Here is a 13,805-nt window from a genome sequence, read left to right as displayed (position 1 = left end):
AGTGTGAGATGGACAAAGTGGGTAACGCATGGTAACATCAACAAGTAGAGAATTAGGTTCTACAACACGTCTTTCCTCGCGAGCGAAAAGTACATTTGTGTTGATACCCATCGGCATTGATCACAATACGCTGGGGTGTAGCGGCCATATTCGCAAACAGACTGCGCACCATCGTAACGCATTCATCAGCACCCATTAAGCTTTGCTGGAAGATGCTCTACAACATCCACGGAGTCTTTCCTGCCTGATTTTCAGATGGATAAACGTCTGACAATCACAATCTCCTGGGCTGGAAAAGTCTTGGCAGTATGCTCAATAAAATTTGGGCTACTCTAGTAGTCTTGAGCCGATAACCAATGCCTTGCGATCGGTCTTGTGAGCCCGAAGATTCAGTTGCAAACTTTAGGTTCTGGGTGCCCTGAAGTACCTCAGCCCATATATACCCATGAAATTTACAGATAAAGTGCTACGTCTGCCGTCGCGTGGTGGCATTAGTTGGTTCACCTTACTTGTTGTAAACAGCAGAGCGGATGAGTGGAGACATGTGACTGCCGATGCCCTGCGTTAATTCCACCCAGTGAGGCGTATGCAAGTGACAGCAAGGCATTTAATATGAAGAACTAGGGTGCAGTTTTTACTCCGACTGCCTATCGACCTTCTATATTTGCACTTTTGATCCGGAAGCTCCTGCCGGGCGATGACAAAGACTAGAATGAGATGGCTAGTAAAGGAATTCGCCTTGCTGATCAATGAAGCGAAATAGAATGGCTAGGATATATCACGTATTTAAAGGCTTTTGAAGGGGTAATCTTGATCGAAAATATAGACGCTTTTGCAGATTGACAAGCTCAGGTTTAATGAACGACTAAATGTAAAAACGGTTGACAGGGTACAAACTGGAACTTTAACAATGACTGTGTAACAGCAAAGAGTCAAGCGTCCAAACTGCACGCATCGTTCGCGATTCCAATTGAATTTCAGAGTGGATTGAGTGTTTAATAAAATAAACACTTTCAGCAAACTGAAGCGATTCAACAAAACGTCATGAAACATTGCGCTTTTGACAAAAAAGTTTTCTTTTGCAACAGAGTTTTTTTGTAGAGCCAGTCAACGCATGATTTTGTGAGATGAACTGGGTTTTGACCCCTAAACTGAGGTGTAACTTGCTTAATTACAAGTTAAACACAACTCACCACCAAATGGTAATATGAGAGGCATAGATTTATATCTTTTGAACCATTTTCTGGTAAGCTTTGTCAGAACCCTGGAAGATCGATGCCAGTAAATACGAGATGCTTTTTCAGTTTAAACGTATCAATTTTAACTTTAAAATCTCTCACCGACTAACTTCTTTCTACCATGACCGACATTTTTATTCCCGATTTGTACATCCGCGCTTGATCACAAATGATAAACCAAGATACAACGCCTGTTTAATCTGAAGTGTGCATCACTTGTTTGTAGCCGATGCGATCTATGAAGGGATAATTTGATCATAAATTGTATGCTCCAACACTGCTTGCATCACTATACGGACGCGGATGAAGGATCAATAAAACATTGACGCACGTCAGTGTAATAATACGTTACTCCTCCCGCCGTGTAGGAGTTCGGTGCTATGAAAGAGTACGAGTCACTTATTGAAAGTGGACTTTAAAACAAGCTGATTGAATTGCTTTGTTACTCACTGCATCGCATCTATAAGACTGGCATATCCATCTGCTTTGGGATGTAGAGACAGTTTATCAGATTGATTTATCTGCACGCATTCCGGATTATGTACGACGCTTTAACGATTACAGCTATTTAGAATCAACAGGGAGACGACACATGTTCTTTATCGAGCAACATCAATCTACAACACAGTTGGTTGTTTCTCCCGTTTATAATTTTTATGTGAAGGCAATTAATGTGGGAGTTGTGATAGACTATTCAGCATCTTATCTGACGTCAGGTATACTCTGAGGTCCTCAACTGGTACAATGTACACATTTTTTCCTCTGAAGTCAAGTCAACATGAAGCTAGGGTCATTTTCGACTCCTTCGGGAGTGATTGAGGCGATTATAAACATGGAGTTAGACTTTTCGTGGTGGCATGTAGAGTGAGGTTTTTGTTAAGTCCATTCCGTAGAGTAGGAAAATTGGGAAATTCGAAGATTGCTTTTTAAAAGCTCGTTTGTGGGAATGAGCAACAGAGAAAATGTAACCAATCAATCCTGGCGCTGCGCGTCATTTTGTTGGGAAATAAGAAACCAGAGAACATTTATCGCTTTTTAGTTGTAAGATAGCAACCGTTTCTTGAAGATGAATATAAGCCGTCGACTGGTTTATGGAGTACTAATCACATTTTAATGTGGTTCGTTATCTTGGTTGCGCCAAACATCAAGGTCTCTATCTCTTCTTACTTGAAAGCTTTGAAGCAACATTCTTCTGGAGAAATCACGGACTATCACAAATGTTCGTTTGGATCCAAAAACACTGTTTGTGAACAGCTTCCTGAAGTATTCCTCAAGTTATTGTTAGAGTTCTTCAATTTGAGGGCAACTACATTTTTGCGGTGTTAGTTTATTCACGCCATTGTTTGCTACATCTTTCTGTTCAAATTTCTGTAAACATTATTGTTGTTTAAATTGCTTTTTTCAAATCTATAACGATCATTTGGTATTTCTCGGCTTGTCAACCTACACCACACTGATCATACTGTTATTTCGAAAGGTCTCGAATCTTGGACTTACATTGTTTTCCCCTCCAAACTACTGAGTTACTCGGGAATCACTTCCCCATATAAAGAATGGAATAAAAGTTGTTTTCAGATTTTTGCCACTAATCCAGTGATGAGTGTAAAATCCCCCTTTATCGGCTCCAACTTGGAGTTTGAAGTTTTCACTAAATTGCATTGAACTAGTGGTGAACGAAATAAGGCCTTTGCTGCGGAGTTATTTATTGGAAAACACGAACTAAACAGTTACAAACTATTGGAGAGGTAAGCAAAACACACATACAACATGTTTATAAAAAATACTTTGTATCCATCTTCTTTTAAAACAGGTCTTCCTGAACTTTCCTGGATAATCGCTGACTATCGTTCAAACGCAAACGAATGCTACAAAGCGGTTTCACGAATTCCGTAATAAATATCGCATTTCAATAGACGCGAAGCGGACTAATGAGAAACCACATGGTACTTTCATGCATCATCAGTAGTATTTACGGGGACGGTCATTTTGTTACCCACTTTTTTAAAATAAACCGCTTATATACCAGAAGTTTAAAGATACGAAATGGCCTATTTGAATCAACATGGCATTCCAAGTTTAGTTCGAGAAAACTGCGATCGAATCTGTTGGAGGATGCAAAAATTTTGTTCTAGTTAGAATGTGTTTACTCCTGAGAAGTATCTCACACGCTTTTCCAGGTTGCGAAGGTTCATCGGATTGAAGTACATATAAAAATCTGTGGAAGCTCAACTTATTTTGTTATCAGCACAACATTTCTTCCTGTATCTAAGCAAAATCCTAGTATGGACAATCCGTCAGAGGGGAATCTGGGGAATTGTGTTTCATAACAGGAATATTAATGGCATGAATACTTAATTGCGTGCCAAAATGTACAGTCTTGTACGTGCTTCCAGGCGATGGGTACGACCAGTATTTTGGGAATGAGTGCCCTCACTATATTTGTGGGCTTCAAAAACCGGCTGGAGACTTGGACTCTTCACAATCGGAGAGGAACTGGTGGTTGTCCACGCTTGGATCTTCCAAACGTTCAGTGAATACAGTTAGAAAAACAACCAGTGTCAAGCAAGAGTATGAAGTAATCCTTCTAGCATGCCATATCTAGCGCGCATGAAATATTCTCTTGCTTGTGACGCTGAAGATCAACGAACAGAATGTGTCATGTGAAACGGACATTGCAAGAATGTAATGTCAACTTAAGTTCATCTCAACTGGGGACACAGAAAAACAGGTTATCCTGGTTCAGTCACTTTTTCACAAAACTCGTTAACTCTATTATCATCAAATCCTTAAACCACACCGCGTATTAAAAATTTTGGATGTTCATCGTTCTAGACTAACTATGGACAGTCACTAATTATAGATTGTTTCGGGCAATCTGTTGGATCAAGTTGAGTTACTCACGAAACTCCAAAAGCCAAATAGTTCAAATGGAGGTTTATCTACAAATGTGGTACTATAAATACAATAACAAAATGATAAAACTTTACAAACCTCAAATAGTGGGACTATGCCGGCTTCTTTACATCGGTTTAGGAGCTGCTGATTTCTAATGGAACTCACAGTGCACACCGAGAGAAACCATGTGTGAAATTGAACAACAAGTCCGATGACAAGGTCAAAGAACGGTTTATGTTCAGGTTAAAAACAAGAAAGGTGGTATAGGCGCAAAACCGAAATAACAAAAAAGGGGAATCGCGTTGTACAACATAACAATATAATAATAATAGTAATAACAACACCGTCTTCCCCAGAGCCAGCATGGCTTCCCCTAATCTGCCAGCTCAATCCACCGCATGCAAGAAAGAGATCAACAAGAATGGTAAAACTGCTCTAGCTACAAACGCTTCCCTCAATCTGCAGCATGTGCCTAGGGTGGGTGAGCAACCAGCTGTTCTCTACTCTTTCCAGCAGGCAGATGCGACGTATATCCCGCCTAATCGTACCCGAGGTAGTCTTTACAGATACTTCCCGAATATGGCCATCACTTCCGGGGTTGGCCGCAACTTGGATTTTCGCTTCTGAGTAACACGAAGTCTCCAAATCGAAAATCTTGACGGTTTCGCATCTACTTATGTCGTAACTGTAATAGCGGAATGTACTCCTTCAACCATCGGCGCCAAAATGTATCCGCAAACACTTGCCCCTGTCTTCAACATCGGGTATATCTGTCGCGTATATTGACCATATCACCTGGTAATTCAATCCCCCCAACAGTAACAAGTGACTTGGGGTCAGCGCGTTTAATTCTAGATCATCGTAGAGAGGTAAAAGATGACCATCTTTTTAAAAATACGCTCCACTTCAGTTAGGAAGGTCCATAAAAATTTGTCACTCAACACCTGTTCGCGATAAACCGCACTTATTACTCGGCGGATAGAGCGTATCTGACGCGCCCATACTCATCCGCGGTGACTGCTACAGGGTGGGTGGAAGTGCCACTAAATCCCATGGGCTACCATTCACTTATTAACGGGATCGCAGTCTAGAGATTTCAGAAATAGCCGAATTTCTAGTTCGGTTCCAACGAAGTTACTGCCTCTGTCACTGAGCATTTCCTCTGGTGAACCACTGCGGTTAATAAAGTGAGAAAGAGTCATAAGAAAGGAGTCAATCGATAAGGAATGGACTACCTTGATGTGAATGCACGCGTTTTCAAACATGAGAAGATACACCCGTATCGCTTCCTCGACTGTCGTGCATCGTGTACAAAAAGGGACTAAAATAGTCCACTAGTGGCGGCAAAAGCGTAATCGGGCTCGACTCTACAGGGTGGTAACGGTGCCATCAGCTGTTCTGCTGGCCTCATCGACCTTGGCTTACATGACAAGCACCTAAGCACAAGCCTTTAAAGTGTGGCTGCTCCCCTGACAAGCCAAAATTTCTCAAGCATGACAGCCAGAACTTGCGATGTACCCATATATCACTCCAACTCATGGTAGTGTCTAGTCGAGCGATGTGTCACGGGATGTCGACTCGAAAGGATGGTGGGGTGCTGGAGAGAGTGGGACAAACCACTATTCTACAGACTTCCTCTGACACATCAGTCCTTCAAGGGGTATTAGGGAGTTCACGCAACGAGTTGGGCGAGTCCACATTCAGGGTCTCATCAGGATGTGACTTGCTGATGAAAGTATGTGTAAATTGTACATCCTAAACTAGGGTTGCGACTGTCAACTTACTGTGCACCATAATGTGGCCTGTCAACTAACTTCGACAGTCATCCAAATAAGACACGCGTGAAAGCAGTTCGGGGTTATTTTTCCTCGATAAAATGTACTATTTATAAGGTTGATAGAAAGTCGTCGACGGCTGCTATCGTCCCGTTTTTTGCGGCAATAGATTCTTTGTTGCAAATATTCATGGCCGAAAGGGGTGAAATAGAGTCGTTCGGATTTTCCACATTAAACCATTTCAGCTCAGGTATTGAAGAAGGCATACATAATTAAAGCATCATCCGGTGTGAAGATAGCTGCTGAAGAAGTCTAATGTCATTCTGACACCGCGGGTTGGCTAACGCAAAGATCAAAAGTAGCAACAACAAGTGCCGAACCGATACTTGAACGCACGTCACAAATGAGTTAACTGTCTGCTTAGGTATAGCAGGTAATGTCTGTAGTGTTAATGCGCTGAAAAGAGGAGAGGCTAGAATGCAAACAATGCTAGGTGCGTTGAGAAATCAAACGTTGCCGACTTCTGAGGTATTCCGATACCGCCAACTGACCTCAGTTACTTTTATAGTGGTTATGAGAAAAGTGAATGACAGTCGGCCTTAATCTTGCTTTGGTAAAGATGCAGTGTAAATCTGGTACGAATTTTGGTAAGTTTTTTAGGCATAGGAATTGAGCAGATTTAACCACCCAGTCGCAACACAATCCATACACAGTGATGGCTGAAAGATAGAAATAACAAAATAATGAATAGTTCGTTCGAAATGTGGTCCATACACAATAGGGGGGATGATATGCACGTGCATTATTGTTTACTCTGTTGTTGAGTGTAACTAGGGCTGGACCTTTCAGTGATTTTCTGTCACTAAATCAGACTACTGCACCCTATTACGAACTGACAGTCTAACCATACTGCGTTCCACCTTGCTCACTTAAAAAATTAGTAAATGAGAAAGACTGTCACCGATTTGGTTTGTTGAAATCATTGAGAAGATCACACTGCAGTCCTTTTGACCAGAGGATAAACCGACTTTCATAAGGCACTTCTCACCTGTCCACATAAATATCATCGCGCTCTGTTTACCGTTTTGGGCACAAATTTTATACTCACTTTGAATAAGTTAGGATGGATGCTTCAAAAAAAAACTTTTTTAAAAATTTCTCCAGCTGACTTCAAACTAATTGCCTATTATCAGAGGTGAAGTTTACTAAATACGTTTTGTGCACTTATTATTCCTGCATTACAAAATTCTTCTAGTTACCCATGTCATAATTCTATTCAGAAAGCGAAAAATACACGAACACATATATGTGATAGAAAGTCGTTCCGTAAAGAAAAGCTCGGGAGCAACTGGTAGCCATTTTATCGTTTTATGAACGGTAGAAACTGCAAAAGTTCACATTCTGAAGGAGTTTAGAACCTGCGTAGCCGACTGCATCACTTTACTGATGTTAAGCAATGAACGCCTGACCAGCTAGTTCACTGTACGAAAACTGTAGTTGGATGGCTCGTTTCTGGGCGGAGCGCAAATGTTTGACAGATAAAACCTGTTGTTTTCAAGAGTTCAGTCATGTTAGACTTGTGGCTAGCTTGTGTACTGCAAAAACGGCTAGGTGGTTATCGCTGATCGGTTAAATCTGATGAAAGTGGTGGTGATTTCGATAGTGTTGATGATGATGAAGGTGGAAACTTAAGGAGGTTAATTTTAACTGCAGCTGTAAAACGAGTCATTCGATCTAGAAAGTACATTATTTGTGGAATACACAGAACTCCGTACAGCTTTGTCATTCTTACTAAGAATAAAACTGATTGATGCTAGCAAGGATAAAATATATGCATAATGCTTCCATTATTAACACAGTTCTTCAAAGCTAATATTTAACAGCATGCTGTTTCGAATCTTCAGAACACTTCTGAGACCCACAGATTTAGGTACTTTGGTTGGTCACCCTTTCAAAGTGCCCTTTAGTACCATTAGTCTCAACAGAAGGAAAATGCGCCTGGATATGCTATAAGCGACTGCAACTGGGTATACCATTAAAAGTGAGGTTGTTCAAACTTTACCAGACGGCGAAGAAGAGATCCGTCTGATCACAGTAAAATCCACTAAACTCATACGGAGCAAACTGTCCGCAAGATACCTCCACTTGTTGAAATTCCAGATAAAATGCGTCACAGTGCAGAGCTGACCCGAAGCTTATCCACCATTAATCACTGAATACAAGTAACTTTTAACCAACACGCTATCAGCTGAGTCATTATTACCGACAGCAGGACATCAGTGTTCAACCCCGATGCTTCACTGCCAAAATCAGCTGAGATCTTCCGTTAAGTGATTTGTTGCTACCATGAAGTTGCCCGTAAGTCTTGTCGGAATGAGTGTATCTCTGTGCCAAAATCAGATGTATTTTAGAAAATCAATATTCCTTCTTTCTATCTTAGATTAAAAACAAGAACTTATTACAAATATGATAACCGACTCAAGAAAGTCGCCTCGAGTCCCGTGCAGTGTGTTTCTACAGGCTGTCCAAATTAATGAATTCCACTCCACATGATCCACCAAAAAACGTTTTCTCGGCTGAATTATCTGGAATTCAAAGGAACTTTAGAATTTGCATTCTGACATGACAGGCTAGTAGCGTTTGACTACATCACTGATAATTTCTCCACGAGTCTGTTGTTACGAGGTCAGTGTCCCAGTAATGTAAAAGATGGCAACAAGGCCACTATTGCGTTGCTGTTGTCGACAGACTAAATAAAGCAAAATCATTCAGCACTTTGATGAGCAGTGATTCTTTAAGAAAATATAATGCGGCATCTCAGAAATCACACCAGCTGAAGTATATGATGATCTTTGTGTAGCGCATTCAGCTTGAGAAGTACACCACAAATAACAGGGTAGCATGGGGTTCACTTCAGACTCTCGTTTAGTAATAATGAGTGCAGTTGAGAAATGAATAATTGCGCAAACCCGAATACTACATAGAACTACTGTACATGAGTCAGGGGCGCTGGGGACGTTTGGGATGTTGGATTAGGCCTCTTGGCTTATTCTACCAATTCGAATCAAACTCTTAGTAGCACCTGCACATAGCATCATTCTAGTGCCAATAGCTTTACCTCAACTTACAGTGGATTGGTTGGCTGTTCATTTGGGACCCTTCTGGGGGATACATGAAGGTTCTTTGCGAGAAACCGTTCGCATAGGTCTTGACTCCTGACCGACCAAAACTTTAATAAAACTATTCTTGCTTATATGCGGTGGTTGTATAAATTATTCGGAAGTTCACTCCTGAAGCATGACCAGTTTTCGTGCCTAATGTTTGGTTCAGGAAAAATACAGGCGGTGTTAACAGCTCTCTAGCAACTATATGACCGTATAGCTTAAAGGCAATAATTTCATGTCCACTCACTTACACTTAGCATCAAATAAGAGTGTGCAGAAATCAAGGGTCACTTCTCCAGTTGAACTTCCAGCCCTTCAACCTGGGGAGTCATTTTGATGAAAGAAAACTTGCACAAAACATGATATCCCTACTCTAAACTGATTTACCGACCCGTAACTAATTACGTGTTTCATTCCTCTGATTTATCCGCTTGTTATTTCCAGTTATTTGGGAGTTTCTGCAGACTACTGCGCAGATGCAAACCGCACAACATGCTCTCAAGAGGGTCAGCGAATACCTACGTTGGAACGTATCGTATGGGACTGTGGAAAACTGCAACGCGATCGAATATCTTTAAAATGCTTTATCTGATTGGGACCAGCGAATGGAACTAAAATGCTTTAATTATGTGAGTTTACAACAAAACGCACATTTGCGCCAACCGCTATCCGACAGTGTGTGGGGTGACCTAAAACTGTCAGTTGTGTTTTTACTTGATTCTGTAACATATTACGCCGGTTTGAATTCAAGAAGGACGGTTCTCAGTCTAAACGGTTTCATTTTCCACAGGAAGGAGTACACAAATCCAGACTACGAAAAAGTGCAAGTTACCACATGCAAATATCTTATATGAGTTGGCAGTAAGCTTTACTAGCTATATGGTATGGTTTAAAAGTTCTCAGGTATTCAGTGACTCTTCTCAATATAAGGACTTATCAGGTGGGCCCGGTGGAATCGATAACACGACCGTTTAGCTGATAAATTTGACTTGCTCATTGTAGGGCCCCCATCTGCCGACCAGTGTGCGTCGGTGGTGTATTTGCTTCATCTTTTTAAAATTCTTACCCAGCGGGCCGTTCATAGGATCAGGAAAAGCTGGTCATGCACTGGCAGTCAGAGTGTTTTAACCAAGTTAGTAAGTGTTAAGAACCTCTAAATCAAAATAACGAACTCGTGCCCACGTAAACCATATCACGATAAGAACTTGAGATTCTCGTCCGCAGCATACTGTCCATATACAACATAAACAACTACACAAGACTTTTTGATTTGTATGCCTGTTGATCCGTTTATCCTCAGTCTTCATTTGACTATATTTATTCTGGAACCTCAATGGAGGCGTACATAAACTTCGCCAGTTCGGTGTGCAACCATATTAGCTGCGGGACTGATAACAAGTCAGCTCACCTCCAATAGTTGTAAGATCTGGACAGCTTAGGATCTTAGAGGACGATTGGAGCTATTGGAATATCCGTAGGCAATCGGCAGTAGGAACAGACGGATGAGCGCAGCCAAAGCCATATTAACAACTGGTTCTATATACAAATGGGTTAATAACCGTCATAGATTAAGTGGAACTTACAACCAAAAATATCGTGATCGGTAGGAGTCGAAAAAGAGACAGTGAGGCAACATGGCTTTATGGAAGCAACAACAAGTAAGCAAAAAATGTTATAAAAACGTACGAGTGCGAAGAGTCAGACTGTAAATAGCATAGAGGCACAGACAACTAGTACGTTCGCGAATTACTGCAGAATCAAATGCTAACGGAAACTGTCAGGTAAATCGGTAAAAGGTGAAGTTGGCGCAAATCAAATATATCTGCAGCCTTAAGCTGATGGTATGACAAAGTAGCAGTTGCTGCGTGTCAAAACGACAAAGATGCTTGGGCCAGCTTAAAACAATATCCCAACGAGCACATTAGTTAACGCAATCTAATAATAAAATGAGGCAATCAGGGATTCCTAGTCCTATCCCTGGGTCACCCAACTTTTCGTCGAAGCAGGTACTCGAAAAAAGGTAAAACTGACATGACACCGTAAGCAGATTCGGACAGATGGCAGAATCTCAAAATTATTATTTAGAGGATAAGCGAACCGGGAATCAGGAGACAGGGAGGCATAGTGACATTATGGTAAACAAGCATACATTATGCTACTCATAAGTAGTCAAACTAACCGAAAAAATAACTGCCGGCTCCCTTCGAATCACATTTGTACGATGTTCATCTCAACTTGCCCACCAAACAATTTCTGTGTGAGCTTACATATTTGTATGCCAGCTACGTTGACCGGAGAATTAAAACATCTGGATATGTGCTGTTGCGTATTATCAAAGAGCTAGGAAACATCCGCAGACCAGACCAATAATTTGATCCGGTTGTAGAACTCCAGCTTAACTACGGTGCTACCGCGAGTAAAGAGGATTGAAAGGCTCAGCATGACAAATGGTCGGATTTCACATGACTCAAGTGCGCACTGAATGGACTCATATTTCACAAACCTTGTTCATCATGCCCATGCCAATTTGATCTTTACGTCACAGGTCAAGAGACACCAATGAGCCAAACTGGCAGTTGCAGAAAACCTGGTTCTCAACTTGCCTTCGGCTAATCCATCCAACACATGCCCACACTTCTTGGAACGTATGACCAGATTCACAAATTCTGAAAGGCATATGTTTCTGAATGTACTGGCGACTGACGACTAAATCTTGAAAAGGTTCCCGCCATGCAAAGAAGAGTGTGAAATATTCTTGCGTGAAAAACGTGTGGGGGCCAATTAGAAAGTTTCAGTGAGGCTAAAGTTTTTTCAAATAAAATTTTAAAGCCAGAAAGCTAGCAAAAGAATTAATCTGATTTGCACGGCCTTAAATGAACACAGAACGAAGTATGATTTCAATATAGCTTTGTTATTAGAAGTAGCACAATTGCCTTTTTCGTTCGCTACGTTACTATGTGTGACAATAAAATGGTCTCTATATAGTCCGAGTTAATATACCACCATAAAATAACTTGACGACACAGTACACATACTGGAAACATCACAAACGAGAGATTCAGCTGGGTTCCAGTTGAGTCTCTCACAAAACCAAATTTTTTTGCAAATGAGTGTATTTCATTAATTTGACGATACATTTCCCGTTGATCGCATCCCTTCACATAAGGTGGCATAGTTCTCTTACACAAACCTCGGAGACAATAGAAGAAGCAGTCTTACGCAAATAAAAATTATGTGGGTGAGGTTCCTACAAATCCACTCTGTTACTCCCTCTCAAGGTAGTGGAGTTACTAAACTATTTTTGTGACTGATGAGTTATTAATGCAGTTCTCCCTTTCGGTTATATTTACTTCTCAATCAGTCCGTCTAACAATGCGAAACGTGACGCATCCCAACTTATGCCAACATCTGGTCATTCAAGCTAATGACAAGAAACAGGTACTAATTTTTGCAAAGCACGGCCAGTTGTGAAATAGGAAAAAAATTGTTTCCGGATTTAATAGCTGAGATGGTGACAGCCAGATCAAGACTGTTCCAGGAGGACGCATTTCTAGTTATCCAGGATAAAGTAAGTTCGTTCGGGTTATAATATTACCAAATTTTTTCTATTTGAGAAACCAATGAGTGCCCTTGTTTCCTGATTTGGAAGAGTTACTAAATGTTCCGTACCCTTCTGGCAAAATTCTTTGAATAGTTGGTGTTTTTATACCACCACATTTGGAATCTGTGCCCACGAACTTTCAGGGTGCACTTATGTTCATCACAAATCCGAACTGCACCGGTTGGTGGAAAAACTAAATTGTACTGTGGGAACGGAATGGATTATTGAAATTTCAGTGTATTGCAGGTCATGATTGTTGTAAAAACAGTGATTTCTATTGCATTCCATTGATAATTGTATTATGGATAGGAGATTATCCTCTCTATCGTGATCGACACAAACTAAGGTGCAGCCGCATTAGTAATGTAGCGTTGCAAATGTGGTTACAGGAAATATCTTCATAATGCAAGGCATGTGAAGCATATCCTGACGTCAATTGAACTGCCATTTATCTGGCGGATTTCCATTTTTGTAGGGGTTAACCTAAAGGAGAGCCGAGCGACTGGCACAGATTTGGCCTGCGTTCAGATAATGTTTGATACCCGTACTGCAAGGAGAGATATCTGCTCCGGGAAAATATGCCTGTCGTAATGTGGAATTCGGATGCTTGTGCTGTATCTAGGCTCGGCTAAAACTGTAATGTACTTTGCGCCAGTAAAAATTTAGTTAACTAATTACGGAGCAATTTATCTGAAATGATGGACAGTATGATTATCGCTAATCTCAGAGACCAGCTTGTAACAAGCCACGGCTACTTCGAAATGTCGATAAAATTTCAAGATACAAGACTGACACACCGTGTTAGGGTCTCTTACCTGGACATAATCACAATCACTTCTTATTGCAATGATGTCACCGCTGACTAGCATTTCCATCGTCATATATACCGCAAAACACTGATCTTCTTGGTGTTTCTGCGATTAACATTCTTACCCAGTTGAACTAATCGATTTTGGAACCGAGTAAATTTATTAGTGGGCTTGTGTTCACTCAAATAGCTACGCTAATCATGTTCAGGTTTAGTCTTCCATAGAGACAATTCTTCTCTGATGACGCGATGTGTTTAACTGATAACTCACCACAGGCAAACTATTATGTTTCACCGCGAAAGCATCGAGTGATGTGGGCGAAC

This window comes from Opisthorchis viverrini (genome assembly GCF_000715545.1).
Source record: "Opisthorchis viverrini unplaced genomic scaffold opera_v5_59, whole genome shotgun sequence".
Lineage (NCBI taxonomy): Eukaryota > Metazoa > Platyhelminthes > Trematoda > Opisthorchiida > Opisthorchiidae > Opisthorchis > Opisthorchis viverrini.
This window is presented reverse-complemented; position numbering follows the sequence as displayed.